Source organism: Palaemon carinicauda, chromosome 12 (assembly GCF_036898095.1).
Source record: "Palaemon carinicauda isolate YSFRI2023 chromosome 12, ASM3689809v2, whole genome shotgun sequence".
NCBI lineage: Eukaryota > Metazoa > Arthropoda > Malacostraca > Decapoda > Palaemonidae > Palaemon > Palaemon carinicauda.
Genome location: NC_090736.1, coordinates 38,766,625 through 38,777,577, shown reverse-complemented (window position 1 = coordinate 38,777,577; position 10,953 = coordinate 38,766,625).

The window sequence follows — 10,953 nt, the reverse complement described above, 5'->3', positions numbered from 1 at the left end:
CAGAGTCAACAATCTCCCATGCAAAAGGATCCGCAAGGAGCTGTCACCTTTGGGTCGATGTCCACATCATGTTGGAGTTCGACCAAGGGCTAAAACCTCAGGTCTTCATTTGCACACTTGACCTAAAGGACACATACTTCTGGCCCCAAACCATCCATCTAGGAAGGTTTGAAGATTCAGTCTAGACAAACAAGAAACAACATTTCAGGGCAATGTGCTTTGGTCCTTCCACTATACCCATCCAGGTTTCACAGGGTCGGCTTCTGTCTCCTCAGTTTCGGGACGACTGACTGACCTTAGCAAACTCAGTGGCAACCTTGCATTAGCACTGGAACTTCTGAATTCTTTTTACCAAGATCCATTGATCAAGGTAAACCTGCGGAAGTCTTCCCTACTTCCGTCCTAGATGACTGGTGTATCTGGGAATGATTCTAGACACCAATATCCACAAACGTTCTCAAAAACGAGAAGAACTCCCATCCCAGAGGGACTTGAGTCTGACTGGAATCAGGCCCTCGATCCCCCAGACATTCTGACCCCCACGGGACTAGAAGTTTGGACGAACCTCAAGGGATGGGTATCAGTCGAGAATCTACAGAGCAGTGTACCCTTCTTATCCTTCCACAGCCCTCGGACTTGATGCTGTGCTTAGAGCATATAAAAAGAAGAGAGGAGGGACCATAGTGCTGCACCACACTACCCCAACCCTCTGGACAGAGTCCGAAAGTACCTTCACTTAAATCTCTTAAGAGATGAAGGCCAACTTTCTGGTCCTTCAGCAGCCTAATCGGTTCCTAACAGACCACTCAGTGATGTGATGGGTGACAATACCACACACCACACCACATAGAGGCTCACATCGGCAAGTAAGAAGGAACTTAATCATAGCCTCTTCCCATCTAACAGTATAAACACTAAGATGGGCCAAAGTCCGTTCGGTGCCACTATCAGCCCGCTTAATTCCAGACTAGAGGAATGTGCTCACCGACAATCTGTGTACAGCATCTCAGATGAGGTATACTGAATGGTCTTTGGATCACCTTGTAGCCGACAAAGTCATGACTTTACGGGGTCCTCCAACTAGTGATCTTATCGCAACGCTCCTGAACCTCAGGCTGCCGTTGCTCCCCAGCCATAGACCCCAAGGTTCTCTGGCAAAAAACAGGCCAACAACGGTCGGTACAACAATGATATTTATATCTCGTCCCTGTTTTGTCTGGGGAAGGGTACTCAAGAAGGCTAGAACATCGGTCAGCCTCTCAAGGACTCTCCTAGCTCTGCTATGGCATTACGCAGATGGGTTACCAAACCTTTTGCAGCTCCTGGTAGTCTCCAAGAGAACCCTCTCCACATCAGAGACAACCCACTTCGACACCTACCACTAGCTATAGCTTTGCTATGATTGTACGCCTCAGTACCACTTTTGCAAAAAGGTTGTCTAGATATCTGAGGAATTCCTCAGCAATATGTTATGCAACGACCCAAGAGCAACACTGTTGGCTAAATGTAAAGCAAAAATGGGAATGATATTAAGACACTTTAAAATGAGAAAAGCTGAACACATGATTATGCTTAACAAAACTTATGTACGTAGCACATTCGAGTACTGCAATGTGATATGTTACCCACACTACCAAAAGGATATTGCACAAATAGAAAGTGTACTAAGGTCCTCTACTCCTAAAATAGAAGAAGTTAAGGACCTTGACTTCTGGGAAAAACTACAATTTTTAAAACTATACAGTCTAGAATGGAGAAAAGAACGCTACATGATAATACAAACATGGAAGCAAATCGAAGGAATTTCTTAAAACATCATGGAGCTAAAAATATCAAAGAGCAAGCCGAGGTAGATTAATAGTGCCCAAAACTATACTAGGAAAACTAAGGAAGACGCACAGGACATTAATCTACTACTCACCAGCATCGATAATGCAGCGAATATTTAATGCCCTGCCAGCTCATCTAAGAAACATATTAAGAGTGAGCGTAGATGTGTTTATGAATAAGCTCGATAAATACCTAAGATGAATCCCAGACCATCCAAGACTGGAAGATGCAAAATACACCGGAGGAAGATGCATTAGCAACTCTCTGGTGGATATACGAAGTGCCTTACACTGAGAGACCTGGGGGAACCCAAACATAGAATAAGGCAATAAGGTGCTCTCTCTCTCTCTCTCTCTCTCTCTCTCTCTCTCTCTCTCTCTCTCTCTCTCTCTCTCTCTCTCCAAGTGTCTGTAACATTTATGACTTATCTCTCTCTCTCTCTCTCTCTCTCTCTCTCTCTCTCTCTCTCTCTCTCTCTCTCTCTCTCCAAGTGTCTGTAACATTTATGACTTATCTCTCTCTCTCTCTCTCTCTCTCTCTCTCTCTCTCTCTCTCTCTCTCTCTCTCTCTCTCTCTGCAAGGTTTTGATTCACTTCATATTCGAACTTACAGATAACTAGCTAATTTTCTCATTCGATATACAGCTGTAGTTTTAATCCTTAAGTTTTGCATGTAGAAGTGAGCGCATGCTTCACATGAGGATTTTGATATCCATTACCTTAATTACTGAAAAAAAGTTCTTACGTAGATGCCTGACGGCAGCATATCGACCTCATTATGAATTTTGATGTACTTGTCATTTCTTCTATGGTTTTTATCACTTCTAAGAAAACATTAGATTCTGTGGCATAACACAGTTAAATCAAAGAGCCAATTTTACACTAAACTTACAACGGAATATTACAGAAACTGTAAAAGAGACTCTTTAGCTACTGCGGTGAGTAGCTATTTTGGGAGAAGGACACTCCAAAACCAAACCATTGTTCTCTAGTCTTGGGTAGTGCAAAGGCCTCTGTACCATGGTCTTCCACTGTTTTGAGTTAGAGTACTCTTGCGTGAGGGCTCAATAGGGCTAACTATTCTGTGATACTTCTCCTCTCCTGTTTTTTTTTTTTTTTTTTTTTTTTTTTTTTAAAGATTTATTTTGAGGTTGCTGTTCTTGAAATATTTCATTTTAATTGTTCATCACTTACCTTGTAGTTTATTCATTTCCTTCCCTCACTGGCATATTTTTCCTTGTTGGAGCCCCTGGGCTTAAAACATCCTGGTTTTCCAACTAGGGTTTGTAACATAGCTAATAATGATGATAATGATAATATAAGCACTGGACTAAAGAAAAAAGATCTGTCACTTATCACGACCCGAGAAATCTCTAAATTTCTATAAGTTCCAGTATAGGAAAGCTTCCAACTCAAATAAGCTCTGTTGTGCTTTCCTTTCTGCTCTTAATTCAATTGTCTCTTACGACATTTACTTACAAAAACGGGTAAAATTTCTGGCTTTATTTGAAACACGCCACTCACCTGCTTGCGAACTTTTGGTTTTTTTCTCACTTTTAGGTGTAGGTTTGTGTAAAATTATGATATATCGTATCCCTATATAATGAAGAGCAAGTGTCTGATATATATATATATATATATATATATATATATATATATATATATATATATATATATATATATATATATATATATACATACTTCTTGTCACGCTTAGTTTGGAGAAAAAGTAGTCATAGCCCGGCGGTAGGGGCTACAACACTCCTACAAATTGTTGAACCAGCGGATTGTAGTTAGGAAAGGGGCTGGGTTGAATCTTTGTGTTGGCATCTAAGAATGTAGCCGTCATTTTGAACGGGTAGCATACACTAGTATAAACTTGAAATTTTGAAGGAACATACTATACATCATATATTGTATATAAATATATCAAGCATACTATGAAATTATATATACAAGAAAACTTTTGGAAATAATGACAAAGACAGGAATAATTTGTGTTTGTAAAAGGCTATCTCCAGATGTGGCGTAGCACATAATGGAATTCAATTCATACAAGTTTTCTCATCCTTATCACAAATAGAGTTACTCAAGGATATAACTATTTTCTCGCATTTTTTTCTTAAAACTCTGGAAACCAATTACGTTTCTTATTCAAAATTAAAAAAAAAAAAAACTATATATTAACATGTGGGACACGCCAAAAATGAATTTCTCCTAAAGTGAGTGTTTCTTTTTTTTTTTTCTCTTCTATGATATAGTTCAGGACTCGAACAAATTAGTTATTCATAAATAAAGTGGGTAATAAGAATCGAATTTTTTTTCATCGTTATATGAATTCAATTCGTCTCTCTCTCTCTCTCTCTCTCTCTCTCTCTCTCTCTCTCTCTCTCTCCTATCATAGTTTTTTAAATAAAAAAGATAATCGTTGGTTTTAATGTGAACAATGCATCAATGATATAGAAGTTTGCTGCATGAACAACAGTAACTGGATGACAGGTGAATTATGCTCCATATATATATATACATATATATATATATATATATATATATATATATATATATATATATATATATATATATATATATATATATATATATATATATATATATATATATTTATATATATATGGCCTTCATATTTCAGGGGTCGTGTACACTAGTACGTAATACTAGTACCGCTTTCGCTCCTTTCACAACAGCAAAAATATTTAAGAAAATAAAAACTTGGTAAGGATGGGATTAGAAAAACCCACCGAAGTAAGAAAGTTACTCTGATATCCATTACACATGACTCGCATGAATTAAAAACAAAGGAAGGAAATTTCTTCTGAACTCGTTCATTTGTGTTAATGTCATAACAAGAAGAAACCTTGGATTTACCTCACATCCAGTAACGTCAGAACATAAGGATATGGTTTTTTTTATACGATTAATTTCGTGTTAGTTTACATACGTTTTTTCTAATTGAATTTCGAGTTCATGCTTATTCAATCAGGTCTAAGGACTCATTAACAATACAGTATTGATCTAACGTCTCAGGGTGTTTCCTGTCCGTGTATGTAGTTTTGCATATACTTTACTTTAAGGACATTTTTTTCAGGTCCTGTACAAGAGGGGACTCCTACTCTCTACAGGACCTCTCCACTCATTTTATCATGTTCGTTTGAAAGCGTTCAACATTTCATACCGCATATTGTTCGTTTATTATTAAATCGTCACTATCGAAGTACTCACAAAACAAGAAAGTCTTCAGTTTTCTCTTGAAAGCCTTAATATCTTCTATCTTTTGGATGTCTCTTGGAAGCTTATTTTATATTCTTGGGGCCACATATTTAGAGTCTCTAGAGCCTACAGTAGACATATATCTAGGTTCGAATACTTGGAAACCATCTGTAACTATTCTCGTGTCTACACGATTTTTTTTTTTTTTTTTTTTTGCAGCACAGTTTATATCAATTCTCTCAGATATGTTGGACGTCCGGTTCAGATAACTTGATGGGTTATTGTACATATCTTAAATTCAATTCTAGCCTTAATAAGGAACTAGTGTAAATATATTAGTATAGGGGTGATCCTTTCTCGAGTTGGGGCACCTTTCATCAGTCTTGCCCTCTGTTTATGTTTTGTAATTTCTTAAGTTGCCCTTTGTGTAAATTGTAATAGATGGAGTTGCAGTAGTCAGTCCTAAAAGTAATAACACAATTTATCACAAGTTTCTTTACAGAATGTTCATCCAGGTACTTTTTTATAAAAACAATATTTCTTAGATAATAACCAGCAGTATTTACTACATCATTTATTTGGGCATATAGAGACAGGTTAAAGTCAAGAAATACTTAGATCACGAACTTTATTAGATATCGGAGGTTTAATTTTCATTTCATTTTAGTCATTTGGTTGTCATCCATTCCCTAACAATGGCAAGAATTCGGTTTAGAGTTTCAGTAGTGTCACCTATATCATTTATGAAGAAGTAAAATGTTGTAATCTACAGATAGTATGAACTTCACACCATACCTTTGTAGTATTTTCGATAGAGCAATAGTATAGATACTGAATAAGATTGGACCCAGTAGACTCCCGTAGGGTACCCCTCTGTTTAAGGGTTCATATGATAAATAAGAGTTTCTAATCTGCACAGCGTAATTTCTGTCAACCAAGTAGTCTTTTAGGGATTCGAATGCTTGATCTTTAACACCGATGGACCGTAGATCATTTAGTAGCAGTTCATGCACAACTGTATCAAAAAGCAGCACTAAGCTCGAGTAATATTAAAATAACACATTTATTTTAATCCATCTTTTCCAGCATACCATTTACAACAGAACAGATATACATATATATATATATATATATATATATATATATATATATATATACATATATATATATATATATATATATATATATGATGTGTATATGTATGTATGTATGTATATATGTTTAAACATATGTGTATGTGTATGCCTGTTTTAATAATAACAATTAAAATAGTAATGATACATAATGATAGTAATATTATCACTAATAAAAATGATAACAGTAATACTATCTTTAGCATCCCAATTAATAAGATAAAAAATACTTATCTCTGGGGATATTTTCATAATTTTCTCATTTTCTTTCCCAAGGCGTTTCTCGCCCTAAAATAAGCCTCCCCAATTTTAAAGAGCCGTAAACTCCCATCAACAATGTTATAGTAACCATTTTCATCAGATACTTAAGGCCCATTACTACCCTTATGACCATGGTTTTACACATCATTACAAGTTCCCCTTTCTTATTAGAACACATTGATCAATAAACTATGTTTCAGTGGGGGTTAAATCACCCACACGAATCACCATCTGTGTCCAGTAATGATTTATCATATCCAGTGTTATATGGAACTCTAGCAACTTTACCTACGTTCATATTCCTCTCTGGTTTCCAAAACACAATCCAGTCATTTATCAAAAGCGTTTCCAATACCTCATCAATAGGCATCGGAACTTCTGCTTAATGTTACGAAACTCTTTTCGGTTTCATTAGGATTTATACTCGCAAGTATGAATCCTAAGTATAGGATCTCCTTTTAGGAAGTATAGAATCCCCAAGTACTATATTGATTGCTCGTGGTCGTCTCTGGATGACTGTTCAAAAAAATTATATAAATTGCTAGTACAGTGGTAACGTGTTTGCCGAACATTCGTATGTCGGCAGATCGATCTAAGCCCGGGACATAATTCCTTTTGTATATATTATGCTTGTATCTTCGCTCCTCCCTCGCACTAAAACGAACATGAAAATTCCTGTCTGGTTTTTCCTCTGTGATATTGTCTGTCTTGTGAACTTGTCAAGTCCTGTTGCCTTGAGGTTTTGCATATAAGGAGAGTGTTCCACAACAATATAACTTAGTCGTTTCCAATCTGCCATTGATTTCACAACTCCTCTCTCGGCCCGTCACATTGGTGACCCCGGAAGTCGACTCGCTCCCACCGCCTTCCACCCCCACCCCCTCGCCCCTTCATCGTTGGTACCATGGCGGACTCTACGGCAGTTGGTGTTGCGGCCGCTCCATTCAAACTTTCATCGTTTGCCAGCGGAGAGGCGTTTGCTTGGTTTCAGCGCGCAGAAGTCCAGTTTCGTATCAGGGGCGTGACTCACTCAACCACCAAAGCGGATTATGTTCTCGCGGCGATACCCGAGGACACCTTCCCAGAAATATCCGACTGGCTTTGTGAACAAGGAGACACCCCAATAGCGTATGACGACCTCAAATCATACCTTCTGCAGCAGTACTCGCCGTCGCCAGCCGCCAGTATAGCAAAGCTTTTTCAGCTCTCGCAACAACCTGCCGCAGACGGCTCTCCTCGTGAGGTGAACCTACTCCGTGCCCTTTGGATACGCCGTTTACCTGAACCTGTGCGCGCTGCCATACCCGATGTCGATAGTTTACCCATAAAGGACTTGATGACCAAAGCCGACGCCCTTATGGACAGCCACTTCAAGACCTCTATCAACGCCTCCACCCCTGACGACGAGGATGCCTATTCAGCGTCAACCGAAGCTGATATGAATGCCGTAGGACATACACGCCTACCCCGTGACGTGCCGAAGCGGCGACAAAGCCGCCCACCACCCACCAATCACTCGCGCCCCAACGAACGACTTCTACAGCCACTTACTACCTCCCATCCACTGCAGTTTTGCTACTACCACTTCAGATTCGGGGCAACCGCGAAGAAATGTGCCAAAGATTGTCAGTGGCCAAAAAACGTGTAAGTAGGCCATCGCTTGTGGCGGTGGCCTCCCATGTTTCTAATCTTTTCTTTTTACAGGATGCAGGAACGGGCGTGCGATTTTTGGTAGACACGGGTGCTTGTCGTTCTCTTTTGCCAAGGAAACTCTTCAAGGCACAACGTAGTCTGTCTACATCTGCCGACATCCGCTTGGTAGCTGCTAACGGATCTGCGATACCCACCTACAGTTACGAGAGCCTCACATTATCGTTCGGAAACGGTAAATTCAATTGGAAGTTTCTCGTTGCTGACGTCACAATGCCAATCCCTGGTGCGGATTTCCTCTCTCATTTCCACCTTTTGGTCGATGTCGCCCACCGACGATTGGTCAACGCAGACTCGTACTTGTCGACACCTCTTCAACCCGCCCCCTCTAACCTCGCTCTCCACATCAGCGCACCCACGGATGCCTACGCCCACCTCCTCACGTCGTACCCGTAAGTTTTCCGTCCAGAACTTCGCCAAACGCCCACGGTTCCTGCCAAGCACGGTATTTATCACCATATCAAGACGACGGGACCCCCAGTCTTCGCATAATTCAGACGTCTGGCACCAAACAGACGTTCGCCGAAATGGAGAAAATGGGCCTTTGCCAAAAGGCCTCCAGCCCATGGTCGTCACCCTTACACATCGTTCTGAAGAAAGACGGCTCCCTCCGTCCGTGCGGGGATTACAGGTGCCTGAACATGCAAACAGAACCGGATCACTACCCCCTCCCAAACATTGCCGATGTAACCTCCTACCTGCACAAAGCAAAGGTTTTCTCTACGCTCGACCTCCTGAAGGGGTATTATCAGGTGCCTATGAACCCAGAAGACATCCCCAAGACCGCCATCACCACTCCGTTTGGCACATACACCTTCAATTACTCCTGTTTTGGCCTTCGTAATGCTGGGGCAACGTTTCAACGTGTCATGGATGGCATCTTAGGGGACTTCCCTTTCTGTGTATGTTATGTGGACGACATACTTGTGTTCTCCTCCTCAAAAGAGGAACACCTCCGTCACCTGCGCATCGTGCTCGACCGCCTGCAACAAAACGGCCTTGTAGTCCGGTACGACAAGTGTACCTTTGGCGCCAACGAAGTGTCGTTCTTAGGGCACCGTATCACTCCTGAAGGAGTCCATCCCCTCCCTGAGAAGGTAGCAGCCGTTCAGAATTGCCCCACGCCCTCGACTGTCAAAGCTCTGCAGGAATTCTTGGGCTTGATCAACTATTATCACCGCTTTCTGCCAGCCATTGCCGCCACTCTTGCTCCCCTCTACGCCTCCCTCAAGGGCAAGCAAAAGGACTTGAAGTGGGGTCCCCTTCAAGAAGCGGCCTTCTGCAATGCAAAGAAGGCCCTATCAACTGCTGCGGCTCTCACTTTTCCTATCCCACACGCCCCTCTCCCTCTCTCCACCGATGCCAGCGACGTCGCTATAGGTGCAGTACTCGAGCAGGTGGTCAAAGGCTCGCCCCGCCCATTGGCCTTCTTCAGCAGAAAACTGTCCAAGGCAGAAATGGTTATTCTACCTTCGATCGAGAATTGCTGGCGGTGCACTTGGCTGTCCGTCACTTTCGCCATTTCTTGGAAGGTACGCCCTTCGTCATTCGCACAGACCACATGCCTCTGGTGCACGCCTTCACTCGACAGTCTGACGCCTGGTCCGCCCATCAACGCCGACATCTCTCCGCCGTGGCTGAATACAATTGCACCCTCCAATACGTCCCTGGGAAAATGAATCCCGTTGCCGATGCCCTGTCAAGAAACACGTTGGCTGCCGTTCAACTGGGATTGGATTACAACGCCCTGGCTGAAGCCCAACGACAGGATCCAGAGTATCAAGCTTGTAGGACATCCTGCACGTCCCTCCGTTGGGAGGATTTTCCCCTCGAAAACTCCAACACCACCCTCCTCTGTGACGTCAGTACTGGTAGACCGCGACCTTGGATTCCTGCTCCCATGCGCCGATAGGTGTTTGATTTCATCCACGGCCTTTCACATCCCTCATGCCGTTCTACTGCACTGCTGCTGAAGGCAAAGTTCATTTGGCACGGCATTTCTAAGGATGCTAAGGATTGGGTCCGTGCCTGTACTTCTTGCCAAACTTCCAAAGTACATCGACACACGGATTCAGGAGTGGGCACCTTTCCTCAACCGTAGCGTCGTTTCGCACACATTCACGTCGACGTTATAGGCCCCCTACCCACATCACAAGGACATCGTTACCTGTTTACCGTCATCGACCGCTCCACTCGTTGGCCTGAAGCCATTCCCATGGAAACTGCAACGTCCGCCTCATGTACATCTGCCTTACTCTCTGGATGGATTTCAAGATTCGGTATCCCTGAGCATATTACTTCTGACAGGGGAACCACTTTCACCTCTCAATTATGGACGTCATTAGCGAATCTCCTGGGCATCACCCTACATCAGACAACGGCCTACAACCCCGCTGCCAATGGAATGGTTGAACGTTTTCATCGCACCCTCAAAGCAGCTTTGATGTCCCGCTGCAAGGATTCCAACTGGTTTACTTAGCTTCCCTGGGTCCTCCTTGGACTAAGGACCACTCCTAAAGACGCCCTCGACGTCTCGGCAGCCAAAATGGTGTATGGCGACCCGTTGGTCGTCCCTGCCGAGTTTTTTCCTTCTACAACCTCCTCCGACGATCTCCAGCGCATACGTCACGTCGTGGGAAAATTTACTCCGTGCCGCCAGACTTACAAGCCCCCAGCAAAGCATCACATACCAACGGACTTGCACTCTGCAACGCACGTCTTCCTGCGCAACGACACCAGCAAGCCACCGTTAACGCCCCCTTACACGGGACCTTTCCTTGTGATCCGACGCAGTC